Source organism: Rutilus rutilus (genome assembly GCF_951802725.1).
Source record: "Rutilus rutilus genome assembly, chromosome: 6".
Classification (NCBI taxonomy): Eukaryota; Metazoa; Chordata; class Actinopteri; order Cypriniformes; family Leuciscidae; genus Rutilus; species Rutilus rutilus.
The window spans coordinates 35,354,431-35,363,422 of record NC_140214.1 but is presented as its reverse complement, the minus strand read 5'-3'; the positions used below and the strand labels follow the sequence as shown (position 1 = coordinate 35,363,422).

The 8,992-nt window shown below is 39.7% G+C and overlaps 1 long non-coding RNA gene across 1 annotated transcript; it reads left to right on the top strand.

The window, feature by feature from the left end:
- Positions 1–6,101: 6,101 nt before the first annotated feature.
- LOC311292497 lies at positions 6,102–8,657 on the top strand. The gene is made up of 8 exons (XR_014627725.1): positions 6,102–6,180; positions 6,270–6,330; positions 7,072–7,190; positions 7,315–7,575; positions 7,678–7,738; positions 7,907–8,000; positions 8,091–8,209; positions 8,317–8,657. It is a non-coding gene; the product is annotated as an uncharacterized lncRNA (long non-coding RNA).
- Positions 8,658–8,992: the final 335 nt, after the last annotated feature.

Here is an 8,992-nt window from a genome sequence, read left to right as displayed (position 1 = left end):
AACATTAATAAAAACACTTAATGTAATGTGTACTAACACAGTAAATAGGGACAATTTTGATTTCATGCAGACTTTAAATAACATTTTAAATAAAAATGTCTTTCTTAACTGTACAAAAGTTAAGAATTAACCAAGGTGTAGCTCTAGGTAACGTTTTGCTGAAACTTGACTATATATGATGGTTTTCACTGTTGCACAGCGGTTTCCTTTCTATTGCTGTTTATATTGCTTAATATAACGTAATCATCGCAATATATCTAATATTATCTAAATTGTCACATATACACACCGTTTGGACTTTGTTTCCCTTAGTTTGCTGATAAACTACTCAAGTTACTACGTTACAAAGTACTTTAGTATATTTTAATAATATTATACGTGTTGTATCCATTAAAGAAAAAGCATTTAGTTTCATATTTATGTTTAAATAATATAATGTCATTGTAGTGGCCGTTTGTCAAACAAAAACAAAAAAAAACAAAAAACAAAAAAAACATTAATTAAACTTAAATCAAACTTCAAACGACAACCTTTATAGCACCCTGGGCAGGTGATGCACGCAGGCAAGAAATGAGTCCAATTCCAGGCTGATTCAAAGTTGTGGCTGATTTATTTTCCAAACGGAGCAAACAATACAGCATCTCTCGCGCTGGTAAAAAACCATATGCCCATCACCCAGGTGCTACAGATTACCTCCTACTTCCTACCTATATTCACCTTTACCTGTGCACACTACTGCCCTCAGGTGTCTAAATCAAAACATTGTAGTTAGTAAACTAACCAAAAAATAAAGACTAAACATATAAATAAAACAATTAACTAAACAAACAACTAAATAATATTACCAAAATATATATTACTAATGTGAGAAAAATTATAATGGTACACAAATCAATTAACAAAATTACCACTACTGAAAGCAAACTAATGTAGCTCCAACACTCCGGCCCCTAATTGTGCATTATGACAATTACTGAACTCTCAAAACGGAGCTACACACTATATATTCTAACTATATCAGGAACAGATGTCTTGCCGCACCTGCAAGAAAAGAGAAAGAAAGAGAATGACAGATGCAGACAGAAAGAGAGAGAGTCAGTTCATGTGATCACACTGCCGCCTCCAGCAGCAGGCACAGCTTCGTCACAGGCCTCTCTAAGATGCTGGTCTTCGTTTGGAGGCGAACAGAGCGCACAACCCCATTCACATCCGATCTGACATCCAAAACTTTCCCCATCATCCAAGATCCTCTTGAAGCTGTAGCATCTGCCACAAGAACAACATCTCCAGGTATAAGGTTTCTTCTTAGTACTGCCCATTTTTGTCTCTGTTGCATCAATGGCAGGTACTCCGAAATCCATCTCTTCCAGAAGAGTTCCGCCATGTACTGTATCTGCTTCCATCTTTTTCTGACATACAGATCATTTCTGTCAAACAATCCTGGTGGCATAATTGGTTTACCTTTCAACAACAGAATGTGATTCGGCGTCAAAGCTTCCAGGTCATTTGAATCATCGGAGGCCCTTGTAATAGGCCTATCATTCAATATTGCTTCAACTTCGCAAAAAATAGTTTGGAGTGCTTCATCGTCCAGGGTCTGCTGTTTAAGGACTGAGTTAAGAACACTCTTCACTGAGCGAATCAGGCGCTCCCAAACGCCACCTTGATGGGAAGCTGATGGGGTGTTAAATCTCCATTCTATGCTGTCCTGAAGAAAGGCTCTTTGAATTTTACCATGATTCAGAGCAGCCAGACTCTCCTTGAGCTCACGGCTGGCTCCAACAAAGTTAGTTCCATTGTCCGACCTGAGAGTTGAAACTGGGCCTCGTCTGCAGATGAACCTTCTCACTGAATTTATACAGGAGTCTGTATCCAATGTGTATGCTACTTCCAAGTGTACAGCACGGCTGGTCATACAGGTGAAGAGTACTCCGTATCTTTTGAGAAGACATCTGCTTCTTTTAACTTCAATGGGCCCAAAATAATCAATGCCAACATGAGTAAAAGGGGCTTCCTCAGGCAACACTCTTTCAGCAGGTAAGTCCGCCATTTTTTGTTCAAGGAGTCTTCCTCTGTTGCGTCTGCAAACAACACAATCTGATATGACCTTTCTGGCAGCAGAGTTTGCATTTACAATCCAATACTTCCGCATTAAACTGGACAACATATAATTTCTTCCAGCATGACCTATCTGCTGATGAATGTGGCGCAGAATTAATGTTGATACATGCAGGTCTTTTGACAGAATAACAGGACGCTTGGATTCCACTGGCAGTGAGGATTTGCTTAACCGACCACCCACTCTGAGAATCTCACCATCCATCACTGGGTCCAATCTGTACAGTGGACTGTCCTTGGATACGGATTTTACACCACTCTGCAGCGAGGTAATTTCATCCTTAAACCGTTGATGTTGTACATACCGGATGATTGACAGCTCTGCCCTGGTCACATCTTGAGGTGTTAGACTCTGTCCTTTGAGTGTAGCCTTAAAGCTCTGCATTTGGCTTTCCACCTGTTGATGACAGTCTGTAGTGTCCATACTGAGGTCAGCAGAGGCATAAAGCTCCTTTCTCCTATGTCCCAATAACACAAGAGTATCCTTGATCTTAAGAAGCCAAGCTACAGCCACCTGCAATCTCTTCCAAGATGAAAAGTAATGAATCAGGTGGCTCATAGCATTGTCTGTGTCTTTAACAACAGCATTCACTGTCAAATCCCTTTTGATCTCAGGGTCAGCGCCAGGAATCACATGAAGATCTACATCCAATTTAGGCCATCCATCCTTGGACTTATAAAGGAAATCAGGTCCCATCATCCATCTCCTTCTGTTCAGGAGATCTTCTGCCCTCATTCCTCTTGACGCTTCATCTGCTGGGTTTTCCTTCGTCCCCACATATCTCCATTGATCAACATCAGTTGCCTCTCTGATGACTGCAATTCTGTTGGCCACAAAGGTATAGAATCGCCGGCTTTCATTTGATATATATTTAAGGACTGTTGTACTGTCGGTCCAGAAAACTGACTTCTCCAGCCTAAGTTGCAACTCCTTCTGTAGCATGCGGTCCACCTTAACAGCAAGGACTGCAGCTGTTAGCTCCAGGCGAGGAATTGTTGTCTGCTTCAGCGGAGCAACTCTGGCCTTTCCCATCATAAATGCAACATGTACTTTATTATCCCTTTCCAATCTTAAGTAAGAGACAGCTCCATACCCAACCTCACTGGCGTCAGAGAAGTGGTGAAGTTGTACAGTGACAGGGTTGCCAAAGTCATTAGGCTTAATGCAACGGTCAATCTTGAACTTTGCCACCTTGTGGAGATCTTCCAACCAGCCAGCCCATTGCTTAGCGAGAACATGGGGAATATCTTCGTCCCATCCAAGATTTCTTTTACAGAGTTCCTGCAGTAACAACTTAGCCACCATGCTGAATGGAGAAAGGAAACCCAATGGGTCATAGAGGGAGCTGACCACCGAAAGAATTCCTCTTCTCGTCTGCGGTTGCTCTTGTGCTGAAGCCTTAAATCCAAATTGGTCAGTCTCAACATACCACTGTAGTCCTAATGTACGTTCAACAGGAAGTTGATCTGTATCCAAATCCAGCTCCATCATGTCTTTTGCTCTGCGGCCTTCGCTGACAGAGCGCAACACTGCACGACTATTGCTGACCCACTTTGACAGAGTGAATCCTCCTTTCTGACAAAGTGCAGTTAAATCCTGGATCATTTTCTTAGCTTCCTCTTCTGAGGCCATTGAACGGAGGCAATCATCGACATAAAAATTGTTTTTCACTGTACTCACAACCTCTGGAGGGAAGTGTTCTGCGTTGTCATCTGCCGTTCTCCTCAAGGCATAACTGGCGCAGCTTGGCGATGATGCAGCTCCAAATAGATGTACCTTCATGCGGTATTCCTGCGAAGCCTGTGCAGTGTCACCATCTGGCCACCAGAGGAAGCGGAGAAAGTTAACGTGCTTATTTGAGACATGAACCTGGTGAAACATAGATTGGATATCAGCCACTATTGCAATAGGCTCCTGCCTAAATCGGACTAAAACTCCAATGAGGCTGTTAGTGAGATCGGGGCCTTGCAAAAGCTGACTATTAAGGGATGTTCCTTTGTAGGAAGCTGCACAGTCAAAAACAACTCTCACTGCATGAAAAGTGGGATTTTCGACAGTTACCGGCGCTGTAGATTGTCGTGGAAGTTCAGGTTTACGACTGCAAACGGCAATTTACAGGCAACACTGCAAACTGTCGGAAATTGTCGGAAATTGACGTGGGACTTGCTTGCCCCGTGACCCCCCTCCCTTTAATGCTTTAACATGTAAATGAGACTGCTGTGAGCTTTACAAATGCAAATGAGGGTAGCAGGGGGAGTTTTATCCCAGGTGACTCAAAGGTATTAACTTAATTCTAAAAAAATACAATATTTATTTATAACGCAAAATTAAAAACAGCCAAGGCTGACCAAAGTGCTGTACAGGGCAATAGATAAAATGCAGGGCAGAAACAGGACAATTAAAAAAAAAAAACAATAGTTGTGTCAAGGGGTATTCAAAGTTTTCAAGGATGTTTTGAAGATGGAAATTGAGGGAGCTAGTCTGATATAGAGGGGTAGACTGTTCCAAAGTTTTGGGCCTGCAGTCGCAAAAGTGCAGTCGCCTCGTTTTTTAAGTCTGGATCTGGGCACGATGAGAAGACAGTGATCACTGGATCTCAAAGTACGAGATGGAGTGTACGGGCAGAGGAGATTGGTCAGATATTGGGGGGCCGGTTTGTTAAGAGCTTTATACACAAATAGTAAAATTTTAAAATCAATCCTGAATGTGACAGCCAGTGGAGTTTGAATAAAATAGGGGTGATCGACTCATATTTGCGTGTCCCGGTGAGAAGTCTAGCCGCTGCGTTTTGAACTAGCTGTAGACGAGAGAGAGAGGCCTGAGATAGCCCAAAATAAAGTGAGTTACAATAGTCTAAGGCCATCCTTAAAAATATTCTTGTTTGCCGTAACCCGACCGACCCTGTCAATTTAGTAGCCTACCGACCCAATTATTTATTTTTTCCCCCTTTTAGTCCGACCGACTTGCCGGCTGAAACTTGTGTTAAGACCGACCGCTTTTTTGTAACTCTTCAAACAACTAATATAAATGCAATAAAATAATATTAGTTATTAAGTATTGTGAATATAAATTCCGTAGGCCTGCATACAAACATAAGCTATAGCAGTGTGATTTTTATTTCAAAATAAGAGATTTTTGTTTAACAGTAACACCAGTGACACAACTCCAGGGGACCACTACTTTCATTATAAATTTTATAATATGTATTCTGCATTTTTTTTATATATATCATTTACATAATATATTTGATAGTTATGTATACATTATTGTATTTTAAATGGTGTAAAAATCTGTTATTGACCTCAAACTAAAGCATTTTCCCTCTGTACATGACTGTGGGGACGAGCACTTCTGCGGTGCTTGAAATTCTATATAATTCATAAAAATCAAATATTGCCACATTGATGGCTCAAGAGGGTGTAATTGTTCAAATAACATATTGTTTTATTTTAAAATGTAAAGAAATTGTAACCCTAAAGTGTTTTTTAAGTGTAATATTTCTGTAAAGGCTAGGGACAGAAAAATGGACATTTTCATAGAATGACCCTCTTACATTTTAGCTTAAATTGATATATTTAATGAAAGTAGCTAGATTAGTTACTATGTGTCATTAGCAATAGCCAATGTTATGTAAAAAAGACACAAAACCATTTATTTCAACAATTAATTTCAATCAGGCTTTGCCACAAAGGTAAAATGTGCATTCCATGCAAACAGCATCACAATCTCTTAGAGCCCAACCACTGTGCATAATACAACACGAACAGAAGATTGTATTTGACTCATGCTGCATACACATACGCAATGACAAGAATTATGCCTACTGTACATATAGAGTTACAACTACGATTAGAGTTGTTTACATAAAATGTACCTCGTTTCTATTTTGCATTAAAAATGTTTGTGGCCCCTTTAAGAAATCCCTCTCTTCTCGCGATACTATTCACTTGTGCTGGACGCGTGCGCGCGACCAGAGACGGCAGCCATTTTTCATTGTTCAGGAGAGCTCCATGACGGTGCGTGCATCGATCGGATTCTGTGTTATACGTTCTTCTTTCTTGGTAAATATTACTCCAATATCTTTAATATGCACAAATAAGTTGTGAAGCGAAGTTAAAAGAACATTTGATGTGTACATTTTTGTTTATAGATTTATTTGGAGCGCATGTGTGACGAGTGAACCTCGTGGTGATCGGACGGTAAAGGATTGGGTATGTACGTTTCATGGTTTATGGGGGAAATTACTGATGGCATGTTTATTTGATAAATCTGTTAATGAGTTGAATCTATATTCTGTGATTATACAGTATAACTTTATGGTTAAATGCATATTTCTGGTTCTGCATGGCATGATTAAACGTGGGTTGTGGCTTTTTTAAAGTGCTTTTATTTCTCTTGTAACTTAGGCCTAAGTTACCTCAGCCACTGCCGTATTCCAGTTTGTGTTATCGTATTTATTTTGGTTTGGAGAAATCAATTTAAATCTGACCAGTTGCAGTGTATTACACTGCATTTCAGTTTGAATTGAGTTAAGTATTCTGTGGATTTGGGCATTGATCCACTGGTTAAGCTTTTTGTGACATTTGATTGTCATCTTCAAATTTACTGTAAACTGTTTCTACAATTTCTTTTTTTTTTTTTTTTTTTTTAACTAGTGAAATCTATTTTTTTTCTTGTGAAATCTCTTCGAACAAGGCAAACTTTTTTCTTAATCAGACTTTTATCTGTTTAATTGTGCTTCCATTGACCGCTGTCACTTATTTTAAACAGCAGTCAGAATAAAACCCCAATTTCAAAAAGCATAGTTTGCTTCCGGTGTGTATTTCTTCAATTTCACCCGGTTGCATTTTTTCTCCTTTGTTTAATTTTACTGTGACTTATGTTGTTCTTATTAATTTTACTGTGACTTATGTTGTTCTTATTAATATCACTCTCAATTAATTGTTTTCCAGCTGCCTTTAAGACATATTACACGACAGTGCGCAGGAGCTTCAGGTACAAACAACCAGATCTTGCATTGCAGGCGGAAGCTGTGGTGAATTCAGCTCGGAGTCGAGCGAGAAGAAAGACGGTAAGATTTATTAGATTAGATTCGTTTTTGGTCAATGTGACTATTTTTCAGGTGCATTAATAGATGTGTGTTGTCCATACGCAGTGCATTGCGCAGTATTGATTGTCTTTATTGGTTTTAACAGCTGCTAAAAGCGAGACAGAGTGTGCTAGCTGAGGATGAGGTGGGCCTTCGGAAGTGTGCTACCATAGACCTGATGTCTGATGAGGAAGACGGCATCGTCGGCGGGGTGTCTGGATGGATTGTGCGACCTCCGTCCTGTAGTCGAGATTAGAGGCGACTCCAAAGTACAGGGCAACGCACCACAGACGTCTGCAAAATGGACCGAATTCAGACAGAATGCCGCTAGTTACCTGCAGCTGTATTTTGTCAGGCCTTGTGAAATGTAAGAATATTCTGTTTTTCATGATTTCATCATAAAGCAAGAGATCATGGGATTGATGGCTATTATTTGTTTAATAATTGTAAATAATCCTGTAATTTACAGGAAGCAGTATACCATCTTCTCAACTCTGAGACAAATTGTGGGCGCTACGAACTGGAGCAAGGTAAAAAAAAAAAAAAAAAAAGAATCTTACATTCTTTTATTTTTTTACTTTCATAAAAGCTTACAAACATTTTAAAGGTAAGATTCAAAGAATATGCTTTCATTCTCTTGTATAAGAAAATAGATCCGTTATAGTTTACGATCTTAATCATACATTTTGTTTCCACAGAGTAACCTCGCCTCATAACGAGGGCGTAACCTCACATTTACTCAGAGCTTTGTCTGCAAGTCCAGATTTTCATGACGCTGATCATGACGACATTGTAAGTAACTTTTACTATTTTCTCCTTGTTTCATTTTACTGTGACTTGTGGTGTTTTTATTCATATCACTCTCATTTAATTGTTTTCCAGCTGCCTGTAAGACATACTACGAGACAGTATGCAGGAGCTTCAGGTACAAACAACCAGATCTGGCATTGCAGGCCGAAGCTGTGAAGAGTTCAGCTCGGAGTCGAGCGAGAAGAAAGAGGGTAAGATTTTTAGTCAATGTGACTATTTTTCACGTGCATTAATAGATGTTTTGTGTCCATACACAGTGCATCACAGTACTGATTGTCTGTATTGGTTGTTTTTACAGCTGCTAGAAGCGAGACTGTGTGCTAGGTGAGGATGACGTGGGCATTTGGAAGTGCGCCACCATAGATCTGATGTCCGATGAAGTTCAACCACCAGCCAGGAGCTCACAGAGCTCTGTGCTACGCTGCAGTCGAGATTAGAGGCGACTCCTAAATACAGGGCAACGCACCACAGACGTTTTCAAAGTGGATCGAATTCAGAGAGAACGCCGCTAGTCACCTACTACAGCTCCGAAGATGAAAACAGACACTGAGCTTCCAATTTGTTGTGTGTGCAGATGATCTATGCTTTGTCCATAGGTGTATATTGTTTTGTGTCTGTGCTAATAAAGCTCTTTCTTTGAATAAACAGCATGTCCCTGGCAAATTTTCCTTTCCTTTATAAATTCTTGTCCTTGATGGTAATAGTGTAGTCCATAGGTTAACAATGACATGAATATACCACAGAATAGCATATTATGAATATAAAAAAAATATTTATATATTATTATTTATATGAATATTATAATTTTTTGAATTTATAATGAGCGAGTGTGACCAATAGTAACAGATCTGCCAACCAATCACGAGTGATTTTTCTTGTTTAAACCACGTGGGTTCAACCAATAGTGAGTGAGGAAATTCAAGCCTTTCTCTGGCGGGAGCTGCTATTCATATGGTAATTAGAGCCATTCACAC